Source organism: Triturus cristatus, chromosome 4_2 (assembly GCF_964204655.1).
Source record: "Triturus cristatus chromosome 4_2, aTriCri1.1, whole genome shotgun sequence".
NCBI lineage: Eukaryota > Metazoa > Chordata > Amphibia > Caudata > Salamandridae > Triturus > Triturus cristatus.
The window spans coordinates 48719432-48731938 of NC_140586.1; the positions used below are offsets into that span (position 1 = coordinate 48719432).

At 49.2% G+C, this 12507-nt stretch overlaps 1 protein-coding gene and 1 pseudogene across 7 annotated transcripts in view; one reads left to right on the forward strand and one right to left on the reverse strand.

Annotated features, from left to right (window-relative positions):
• KMT2D (lysine methyltransferase 2D) overlaps positions 1–12507 on the reverse strand; it is a 1389531-nt gene that overhangs the window by 288506 nt on the left and 1088518 nt on the right. The window lies entirely within an intron of this gene.
• Positions 1–12507, forward strand: part of LOC146832935 (methylcrotonoyl-CoA carboxylase beta chain, mitochondrial-like) — a 35428-nt pseudogene that overhangs the window by 20197 nt on the left and 2724 nt on the right.

Here is a 12507-nt window from a genome sequence, read left to right on the forward strand (position 1 = left end):
TTATTGTCTATACCCAGACCATAAACCTCAGGACTGTAAGGTATGTTGCACGTTTTCTTCAAAGACTTTGAAAGATCATGAGGGGAGGCTTTTACTATGGCTGCAGAAGCTTAAAGGCAGATAAGATCCTGTTTCTGATGAATAGAGTGATGTTTTCTCACGCTCCTCCTCTAAAACGTTTAAAAAAAAGACCACTGGATGACTCTCCAGGTCAGTTCTCGCAGCAATCTTTAAAGACGACGTACAAAAAGTCTTCAGAGGATACTGGAAGGGCAGGACCCATCTTCCAAGTTGCCTCCTTCACAACATGTTAAGACTTCAGTTTCTGTAAAAAAAAAAAAATCCTCCATGAAACCGGCCTCAGACCCTTCTACTCCACCTTTGAAGGTTAAACATACTTAAAAAAAAGCCTACCTCAGCCCCGCCGACGGACAGCTAGTCTACAGCACCCTTGACGACGAAGAAATCTTCATTAAGTACTGTTGGGGTAACATCGTCGACGACGGTCACCATTATCACAGTGTCATCAGCGACAATCTTGTCGACAAGCCAGGTTCCCTTTGTCGTCGACGGTAAACATCCTCTCGTCAACGATCTCCCCCCATCATTTCGTCAACTGCCTCGTCGGTGAGGGGTGTATGGTCGACGGAGATTTTCATCCATGCTTGTATTGGCGGAGATGTCGCTGTCATTGTCGACGCTGCTTACCTCCGTCGACGGCTCATCAACGAAGGCAAATTTTCTTGCGACGATGCGTCAACGATCTCGTTGACTACCCCACCATCAAAAACAGAAAAATTGATTTTTCAACCAAAATTTCAACAGGAGAAGCTAACACCTTCCTTGACATCACCAAGGAGAGTCCAGCCCTTGTTACCAACACACCTCTTAGACGATGAGGATAATTCTGTTGAGGACAGCCTCTTTGGAGCAGCACAAAGTCGGTCAAAGCTCAATGTAAAGTACCAAGAGGATTCCGATGAGCAGGAGTACTATGGTCAACAATTTTACTATTCTGACCAACGCAGTCAGCAGCAACCACAACAAGCCTTCCTTTCACCCTTGTTACAGATCTACAATCCATGCTAGCGGATTATAGAAAGATTTCCGCCAACGACGCCGTCTCCTGCACCAGCACCTCCACCACTTCCCATGGTAAAACGTCAACCCCCACCTTCTCCCTAGTCACAAGTGCCTGTACAACAACTATCATCTCTGATGAAGAGGAAGAACAGGATGAAGGTGAAATACAGGATCAACAGCAACAACATGACGAATGGGATGATTATATTATTACATCACCAGCGTCTCCATCTCCACCACAAACTGATTCACTTTCAGAAGACATAGGAGGTTTCCATAACCTCTTAGAGAGAGCCGCCAGGAGTTTTGAGCTTCCAATGCCTGTGCATCAACAGGATTGTTTCCTTTATGACTTCAAGGAGCCTTTCAGGTAATCAGTCAGATCAATGCCCATTGTTGACTATATCTGGGATCAAGGAGTAAAAATAATGCGGAATCCAGCAACAGTTCTGCCAGTCTTACTGAGACATGATAAAAAATATAAAGCTCCTGACGATGCCCCTGCTTGTCTCACATGTCATCCAAGAGCTGATTCAGTGATATCTCAAGGGGCGCAACGCAGATCAAAGAACCCTTCAGCACCATTATTTGCACCCCCAGAGAAGGGAGGTAGACGACTGGACAACATTGGGAAACGTTTTTCAACTATGTCTGCATTAACGGTCAGAGCTTCTAATTCCCTGGCTTTATTAGGTCGTTACAATAGACAAATGTGGTCGGATATTGCTTCTTATATCAACAATTTTCCATCGGATGCCAAAGAAGAAAATACTGCTTCCACCGGCTTCTGCCAACTGGCCGGGGCTACAGTCTTAAGACGCCAAGGATGTCTTAAGACGCCAAGGATAGCTGAAGGCCACAACATTAGGACCACAGGTTCAAAACAAGATTTTAGATATGCCCTATAGCAGAGAGGAGATTTTTGGGAAGCATAACGATGAAGCTTTGCAAGGCATAAAGAAAGATACAGATACTGCTAAAGCTCTTGGCACTCTCCAATATAGAAAGATTCCCTGTCGTGGTGCTCTGAGCAAGAGCCAGTCTTCTTACATAGGAGGCTACCAACAGTACCGATATCTAGTTTATACCTCTTCCAGCCAACAAAACAGACCAACCTTCTGGAACTGCCTACAAGTCTTCCTTTCGAGGGAAAACAGGATTGAAGAGGGATACTAACCGTTGTCAATGACCTCACACTACTGCCGGCTGCTACCCTCCCCCCCCCTCTAAAGTAGGAGGCAAGATTTCCCACTATCTACAAAATTGGAAACTGATTACGACAGATCGCTGGGTCTTAGATCTGGTACAATTTGATCAGTCTCTGGATTTCATTCAGCCGCCACCTCACCCCCGCCTCTTGTTCACAGACATTTGCACCTCCTGAAGTTCGAGATAGTCTCAATGATTCAAAAAGGAGCAATAGAGAGCGTTAGGTTTCACCAAAGGTAAAAAGGATTTTATTCCCAGTTCTTCTTGGTTCACAAGAAGACAAAGAAGTGGAGACCAATTCTAGATTTGAGAAATCGAAACTAATTCCTCAAGAAACAGTTGTTCTGTATGATCATCATCCAGGATGTGTTGCAGCTTCTCAAAGGAAACTACTACATGACGTTCTTAAACCTGCAGGATGCATATTTCATTATTCCCATTCAAAAGAAACACAAAAAGTTTCTCAGATTCACAGTGGCCGGCAGGCATTACAAGTCCCAAGTGTTGCCTTTTGGGCTCAAGTCGCCCCCTCGCATTTTTACAAAATGTCTAGTGCCAGTAGCGGCGTATCTCAGGCAAAAGTCAAGGCTCCTACCTACAATGCCGTTAAAGCGTCTATCAAGGCCTGTCTACGCCTCTTCAGTCAACTGGGTCTCCCTTTAAATGCAGAGAAATCAGTCCTTCAGCCTACCCGGCGGATTACATTTCTGGGAGCCATCCTGCATACTACTTTAAACAAGGCTTATCCCACATTGGAAAGACAACACAGCTTCTAACTTTAGAAGGCCTCATACAAAGAAGAAAGTCTCTTTCCGTATGCCTTTACAAATCTCTCCTGGTAATGTCTTCCTGTATTCTTCTCATCCCCAATGCAGTCTACACAAGCGTCCTCTTCAGGATGCTCTGAACATCCAATGGCCACAGGTCAACGGAACATTCGCCGACTTCATTCAAGTTACTCCTCCAATGGACATCTCACTAAATTGGTGGACACAGCCTAGTCATCTTTCACAAGGATTACCATTCCTGCTGCAAGTCTCTCCCCTGGTGGTAACAATGGATGCTTCTCTGGAGGGTTGGGGAGCCTCCTACAGGAATTTCGTACTCGCTGCAAAAGGCCGCCATCTCAAAGGAACCTACATATAAATCTTCTAGAACTAAGAGTGGTGTTCCTTGTCCTACAAGCCTTCCTGCCCAGAATAAAGAATTCCTCAGTGCTTGTCAGGACAGACAATACTACGAAAATGCATTACTTAAACAAGCAAGGAGGAACACAATCTCTGCCTCTGTCTCAAGAAGCTCAATTGATTTGGAACTGGGCAATTAGGCACAACGTCTCTCTGACAGCAGAGTACGTACCAGGGAAGCAGAACACCATAGCGGACTCGCTAAGCAGATTGCAAATGACATGCCACAAGTGGGAGTTGAATCAAAACACCCTCAATCACATTTTCTCCCACTGGGGAAAACCATTTATAGACCTGTTTGCCACTCGTGACAACACCAAATGCCAGTGCTTCGCAAGCTGGCATCCCTAACAGGGATCTTGGGGGAATTCCTTTTCAAAAGCATGGTCAGGCGTATTTGCCTATGCTTTTCCTCCCATTCCTCTCCTACCAAGGGTGCTAAAGAAGATAAAAGCAGAACCCTGCAAAATCATCTTAATAGCACCAGCGTGGCCTCGCCAACATTGGTACACTGAACTCCATCTTCTGTCTCTGCAACCTCCGATACCCCTCAAGCCGATTCAGTCTCTCTTAACCATGAACCAGGGACAAGTTCGACATCCAGACCCAGGTTCTCTGTGATTATCCACTTGGCTCCTGAGTCCCAGGAGTTTCAACACCTGAACATCCCACAGGAATGCAGCGGACGGTACCAACAAAACATACCCTTTAAATTGGAAAAGAATCTGTATTTGGTGTAGATCAGCTAGGGTGCACCCTCTCTGGTCATCTCCAGAGGAGATTTTGCCATATCTCCTCCACCTGGCACAGACCGGTTTAGCTAATGCTTTGATAAAAGTGCACTTAGCGGCAATCTCCCGGTTCTAGAGATCATCTGAGCGCCCATCTTTATGGTCTAGCAGACTGGTAAAGCAATTTATTAAAGGACTCTTCAGGACCTTTCCACCTGTGGGAATTCCACCTCCAACATGGCAGCTCAACATGGTGCTAGCACAGCTAATGAAGCAACCTTTTGAACCTATCCATAGAGCTGATGCAAAGTTCCTCTCCTGGAAGATCGCTCTCCTCCTGTCCCTTACTTCTGCAAGGAGAATTGGTGAACTCCTTGAGCTTTCACTATCCAAGACCCATTCTTACAGTTTAAACATGATAGGATTGGTCCATAAAATTACCATAAGTTTTGTTACGTTCCATGTAGGTACCCCAATATAGGCTCAGGTAGTCGCCTAACGCACAATTTACTTACTGGTGTAACGATACATCTGTAAGAGACATTAGTTAGTGATAGATTCCTTACCTTAGAATATCCCTAGGTGTCAGACTGGATCCGGAAAGTTTTAGTCAGCAGTACCCCTGCGCGTCAGTAGGCGTCGTCGTATGGCTCCGCGTACGTCGCTGGCGTCGTAGCCACCGAGATGACGTCGTCAGAGCTACTTAAGACGCGCCCACGCGCACTGACGTCAGTTCTGTACATAACTTTTCTGCGCCAGAAGTGCAGAGCCATGCCAGAGACCGACTACTAGTGCAATAGAATTAGGGCCCTGAAAGGGATAACCTGAACCCTAGAGAACAGTTCGCAGAACGGGGAGGATGGGCGGGCGGTAAGGAATCTATCACTAACTAATGTCTCTTACAGATATATCGTTACACCAGTAAAAAAACTTGTGCATCTGAAAGAGACACGTTAGTGATAGAATCCTTACCTTAGAATACATACCCAAGCAATACCAACCCCGGTGGTGGGTCTGCGAAGTGAGATTACAACAGAAAGACACAGAGAACTGAACGGCCAAAGAAGCAGTCTCTCCGGACTGTCAAGGCAATAGTGTTTAGTGAAAGTATGCAACGAGGCCCAAGTGGCCGCCTGACAGATGTCTTGCAGGGGGACACCACATCCCAATGCTGTGGTAGCTGCCGTGGCCCTGGTAGAATGGGCGCGCAGCCCAACCGGAGGTTCCTTTGTAGCCAGAGAGTAACCGGCTTTAATGCAGAGGACAACCCAACGGGAGATAGTCCGTTTATGCACAGCCCGGCCTTTCTTGGCGCCCACGTAGCCAACAAAGAGCTGGTCATCCACCCGGAACTGTTGTGTGCGGTTGAGATAGAACAAGAGCGCACGTTTTGGATCCAGACGGTGGAGACTCTCCTCTTCTCTTCTCTTGAAGGGTGTGGAGTCGGAAAGAAAGTGGGCAGTTACAGTTTGCCTGAGATGAAAGGCAGAGACTACTTTTGGTAGAAAGGAGGGACGCGGTCAAAGCACAACCTTGTCCGGATGAATCGCCAGGAAAGGAGGTTTGCAGGGAAGAGCGTGAAGCTCACTCACCCTCCGAGCGGAGGAGATGGCCACCAGGAAGACAGTTTTCAAAAGTCAATAACTGCAAAGGACAGTTATGAAGAGGCTCCAATGGTGCGCACATCAGATATGTGAGAACCAGGTTCAAATTCCATTGAGGCATCACAAAAGTAATAGGAGGGAAAAGGTGAGTAATGCCTTTGAGAAATCTATTGACAACCGGGGACTTAAGAGCCCTGCTGGGCCAAAGAAAGGAGGAACAATAGGACCTCAGGAAGAGGGGCAGCAAGAGGATCAACAGATTTTGCTGTGCACCATGCCACAAATTTCTTCCACCGACAGGCGAATACCGTTTTAGTGGAGGGACGCCTGGCTGCCAGAATCACATTGCAGTCTTTGGGAGGTAAGTCAAATGGAATCAGCTGTCGCCGCTCAATCTACACATGAGGAGGTGGAGGCTGGACAGGTTCAGGTGGAGGACCGTCCCCTGTTGCTGCGACAGGTGATCCTCCCGAAGAGGCAGTCGGATCGGGGGACCCACGCTCATACTGAGTAGCTCAGGATATCAAACTCTTCGAGCCCAGTCAGGTGCCACAAGAATGACTTGAACCCGATCGCGCCTGATCTTCAGCACTCTGGGCAGAAGTGGTATAGGCGGAAAGGCGTACAATAGACCGCAACTCCACTTGCGACGAAAAGCGTCGCCTAGCGAGTGCCGCCTTGGAAACTCCAAAGCGCAAAACTGCTGACATTGCGCGTTCTCTCCGGTGGCTAATAGATCTAACCAAGGTTCTCCCCACTGCTGAAAGAGACCTTGCACCACCTCAGAGTAAAGATGCTATTCGTGATCCAACATGCACCGTCGGCTGAGTTCGTCCGCCTTGGCGTTCAGTGAACCTGCCAGGTGTTGAACCACCAAGGAAATGCCTTGAAGTTCCAGCCACATCCAAAAATGTAGAGCCTCCTGACATAGGGTCCACGGCCCCACCCCACCCTGTTTGTTGCAGTACCACATGGCGGTGGTGTTGTCTGTGAACACTTGCACTACTCTCCCCTCGACAGAGGGAAGGAATGCTTTGAGTGCAAGTAGGATCACCCTGAGCTCCAAAAGGTTGATATGGAGCTTGGACTCCGTCGGAGACCAGAGGCCTCTGATCTCTGCCTCTCCCATGTGGCCGCCCCATTCCAGGAGGGACGCGTCCGTCACCACTGTGTGCTCCGGTTGGGGAAGGGAGAGGGATCTGCCACTGACCCAACGCTGGTTCGTGAGCCACCACTGCAAGTCCTGTGCAGTGCCCTCTGAGATCTGGACGTAGTCGGACAGGTTCCCCAGATGCTGCGTCCACTGGAACTTCAGGTCCCACTGCAGAGCCCGCATATGCCATCTGGCATGATCGATATGCAGGAGGCCCAACAGCCACAGTGTCTTCCTGACCGAAACCCAAGACCAGGGCAGAAAGATCGGAATCATATCCCGAAACTGCGCTGTATCCAGAACTGAACCAATGAAGACGAGCTTCTGAAAGGGATTCAGGTGCGACTTCGGCACGTTAATGGAAAACCCCAGCAAATGCAGGAGATCGGCAGTAGTCTGGAGGTGGGAGACAACTGCCTGGGGCGAGCCTGCTTTCAACAGCCAGTCGTTGAGATAGGAGAAGACTGAAACCCCTGATCTGCGCAGATGAGCTGCGACCACCTCCATCACTTTCTGGTGGAGAGGTGTGGCTCACTGGTTAGAGGCGGCAGACCCGTAAGCAGAGAATCGGCCAGGGACCAGGGTTCAATTCCCGACGCGGCAGGGTCGTGGACCAGGGTCAAAACGGACTTGATAATTCTCGCCTCGGTACCTACTCTAACCAGGAACACACTCGGCAACTCTGGGCATTAAGCTTGCCTCATCTCTACAACGGCCCCCCACAAACGCCGGAGATGCCTGGTTTCACCTTGGAGATACCCAGAAAGGGACCATCTCACAGGGATAGCCAGGACGGGTTCCCCAGCGGTCTATAGCGCCGGGACACTTCCGAGTAGCTGTGCGCTGAATAAATTAAAATAACATAACATAACAACTTTCGTGAACACCCGAGGGGCGCTGGTAAGGTCGAAAGGGAGCACGGTGAACTGAAAGTGCTCGTGGCCCACCGTGAACCGTAGGTAACGCCGGTGGGCTGGCAGGATGGGAACATGAAAATAAGCATCCTGCAAGTCTTGCGGGTCTAGAGCAGACAAGACCTGAGCTAGCGTGAGCATCTTGAAATTCTCCTTCTGGAAGAAGCGATTGACGTTCCGGAGGTCTAAGATAGGGCGCAGACCTTCGGAACCAATAAGTAGTGGGAGTTACAACCACGACCTTGGCCAAGAGGGCCGTAACTTCCTGCTGAAGAAGTGCCAAGTGTTCCCCCAACATGTGGTGGTACTTAGGTGGCATGGCTGGAGGGGTAGATTCGAAGGGGAGGGAGCAGCCCCTGCGGACTATTTGTAGAACCCACCTGTCCGAGGTTATGGAGCACCAGTGGGGAAGGTGATGGCCAATCCTGCCACCCACTGGTGCCAGGAGGGCCTGAAACACCGAACTAGGAAGGTTTAGAGGCGGCGGCAGGGGAGGTGGTGGACTAACCCGTCCGCTGTCCCCGGGATCCACCACGGCGGGTCCTACGTCCGCGCTGAGACTGTGGCTGCGCAGACATGCGGGTCTGAAAAGAATGCGCCTGGGCGCCCCGACCTTGACAGGACCGAATAACGGACCCCGAGGAAATGCGCGTTTTGGCGAGACCCAAAGACTGGGCCGTTGCCCGAGAGTCCTTAAAGCATTCCAGGACGCTATCCGCCATATCACCAAAGAGGCACGTACCGTCAAAGGGCATGTCCAACAGGGTGTTTTGGACATCCCCAGAGAAGCCAGTAGTGCGGAGCCAGGCATAACAACGGAGCGCCACAGTTGTGGAAAGTGCCCTACCGAGAAAATCGGCCGTGTCAAGCCCACAACGAAAAGTAAATTTTGCAGCATCTCTCCCTTCGGTAATGGCTTGGGAGAGAACCGCCCGTGCTTCCACAGGTCATTGAGGCAGCACCTGTGCCACAGTGTCCCACACAGAATGGGAATAGCGGCATAGCAGGCACGCAGTATTCACCGCCCTCAACCCAGAGCTGGCAGATGTGAAAATCTTATTCCTAAATTGCTCCAGTTTCCTAGATCCCTTGTCCAGAGGAGCAGAAGGGAACGCACTCGGTGAGGCAGAAGCCTGGACAACCAGACTCTCAGGCGTCGGGTGTTGTGTGAGAAAGCAGGGATCGCACAGGGACTCCTGTGTTAGGTTTAATCCAGGTGCCCAACAGGACATCAGTAAGCGCTTCATTGAAGGGCAGTAACGGCTCCGCAGAGGACGACTGCGGCTGCAGGACCTCAGTCAGGAGATTGGTCCTGATAGGTACAGAAGGGAGCTCGAGGTTAAGAGCCTCAGCTGCCCGACGTAAAACCACCGAAAAAGTCCCAACCTCCTCCGTGGGACAGAGTGCCAGGGTGTGGAGAGAAATCCAGATCCACTGGACCCTCCACATCGCCTTCCCACCTAGGCTCATCCTCGCAGGCCAAACATATGGCGCAAGGCCTACATAAAGGCCTGCACCTCGTCCAAAGTCGCGTGCGGCCCCGGAAAGGGAGGGTAGGCCGCAGGCAACGACAGGGGCACCAGCGTAGCCGCGGGGGAGTTACCGCCCGCCCCGTCCACCGCATCCCGCGACCGATGAGGGGTAGAAGAGCGACAACGCTGCTTCGACTTTTTATGGCACCGAGACTTACCTGTCCCCGATTCCGACGAGCGATGCTGATAGCTCCGCGACCGCTCCCTTGACCTCCCACGGGATCGGGACCTTGATCGGCGCGGAACCAATTGTCGGACCTCCAACAACTTTTGGGAACACTCCCGCAAAGCTTTCGGCCCCATGGCCCGGCATTCGGGGCACGCCTCGGGGTCATGGGTGTGCACCAAGCAGAAGAGACACACGTCGTGAGGGTCCGACACCAACATGTTTCGGCGGCATGCCCTACAGGACTTAAACCCAGGCATCTCTATTGCACCAGGAGTCAAGTACACGGCAAAAGAAGTTGTCAGAAACCAAGTTAAACTTTTAACTAGGGGTACCGCTCTCTCTTGGATCTGCGCTGCTGTGCGGAAAAAGAAAGAACGGACGTCAGCGTGCGTGGGCGCGTCTAAGTAGCTCTGACGACGTCATCTCGGCGGCTATGACGCCAGCGAAGTACGCGGAGCCCTACGACGACGCCTACCGACGCGCAGGGGTACTGTTGACAAAAACTTTCCGGATCCAGTCTGACGCCTGGGGATATTCTAAGGTAAGGAATCTATCACTAACGTGTCTCTTTCAGATCTTTCACCTATATTCTCCCCTACCATTACACTGCATAACAGTTCTTAGTACTGACCTTTTACTTAGTTGCGGTAATGTCCAAAGATGACATGGGGTTTTCTCCAAAAAGCTTAAACCTCATTCATTATGCATGAGGATTCTTGGATACACAGCAGGCCTACCATTTCCTGCATAATAACTAGGTATAAGGGTCATTCCTTCCATCATCCTAGTCCGACATGACACAGCAATGTATATCCTCAGGGGGTACCACTTTGGACATATATACACCATATCTTGCTGAGGTAGTCAGAGGAGAAAAAGACTTCCATGCCAATACACTGACGCGATACGCTGAGGTTCCTGCACGCAGACACTCCAATTCGCAGTGGTCTGATATCCCTTGCGGGGTGTCCATCTCGACACCAAGACGGGGTCCCACAGTCTCTCACTTAAGGTAATGGGGTTGACTTTATCCTAGAGGGATTCTTGGCTTTACACCTACATACATGCTAGATACACTTAGATACATCTAGTTAGGGTCTCATCGTAGGAGTACGCATTTTTACTTTCATGTATTTTATATACTTGCCTGTTTTCATTGATTTAGCACGATGGTAAAAATCTACCATCCTTTCACTCTGTTAGTACTTATAATCATTTATATCTGTTACGGTCTAATGGTTGTTTCAGCACACCTGTTTTACACTAGACTGATGCTGGCTCAATAAATGCTTATTGAAATACGTCCCCTCCGTTTATTCTGTGTATCTCTTTGAGACGAAGTGAGCACAAGTGACTGAGCGAAAAGTAGTACACTGTTTACACAATCTTGTGGGGTCAGGGTTGGCATGTTCGATAATTGCCAAGAACTATTCTCTCCTTGGTAAGAGGGGTTTCTAGTGGCACTGTGAGCTAGCTGGTATACTGGCTAACATACCCAGTAGGGGTGTCTAGAATCAGCCCAACACCAATTCAATAGTGTAGGTTGTCCATATAAGCAGATCCTATATAGGTTTATAAGAACTACACAACAGTTTATTCTTGAAGTTCCACCAGACTTTCATATTAATGAACCAATTGCGCTAAAGTCTTTTTTCCCAAATCCTCAGACGGCAGCGGAGCGTACCTTGCATTCCTTAAAACGCTGCCTAAAGTTCTATCTGGATAGAACCCAATCCTTCCGCAAATCCAGTAAATTGTTCGTAGCTTATAGTGCACCTAGGAAAGGTTCCTCTCGGACGAAAACCAGCATCTCTAGATGGATCTCTAGGGCAATCCTATTCTGCCATCAGACAGGCCTGCCACTGCCGTCATTCTACTAGTGGCGTGTCTACATCTATGGGTCTGTTTGCAGGGGTGTCCCTATCAGACATAAGTAGGGCAGAAACCTAGAAAACGTCACACATTACTGCTTGGACTGAGGTCATGAAAGATGCTGCAGTGGGACAAGCGGTGCGAAGACATCTGTTTCAATGCAGGTGAGCCTTCCCTTACTTCCCACCATCCTTTTTAACGCACATTTGCTTTTTCTGTTTAAGGTGTTTATTATGTATACGCAAAACAGTTACATACTGTGTGTGTGTGTGTGTGTGTGTGTGTGTATATATATATATATATTACCTACTGGCGGTCGCCAGTAGGTAGTTATAGTTAGGACCCTCTTACCATAGGAAATCCGCAACATTCTATTTTGAATAACTTTGGCGCCGGTCGACGAATCCTCGCGAAATTTTCAAAATAGGTGGGGCGTTGAGCTCCGCTCCTACCCTGAAAGTCTCGGGGGGATTCGTCAAGCGGGGGCTGAGATAAAAGGGGGGTCCCAAAACGCGTTTTTCCCATGCATTTTTCCATAGGACCTTTAGACAGAGCTACAGCCCGAACGGCTGAACAGAATTAAATGAAATTTGGCAGAGAGGTAGTCCTCAGGTCAAGGAAGTGCCTTTTGTAGGTTTGGTGTAAATCTGTTCAGTAGATTCTGAGAAAATAGCCTTTAAATCAATATATATATCTGAGCCAGCTTACGGTGCGCTTACGGTGTGCTTACCGTACGCGTACGGTGACGTGCGCGAGCGCGATTCTGATTGGCTCTTAGATCTTAGTTATCATTCGAATCGGCCGAAACCAGGAAGCGGCGGCCGCCATTTTCTCTCTCGCACTCTGAGTGGGGCAGCATAAATGAAGCCAAAAAATGTCTAAAGGGGCAGTATATTGAGATCATAACCACCCAGCAGTGATATACGGGTCCCCAAACAACCCCCAAGGCCCCAAAAAAATTTTTTTTTATTTTTCGAAAAATCGTTGATTACGCTTACCGTACGCGTACGGTCACATTTTTTTAAAAAAATTATCCACTCTCCCCACCCCGTG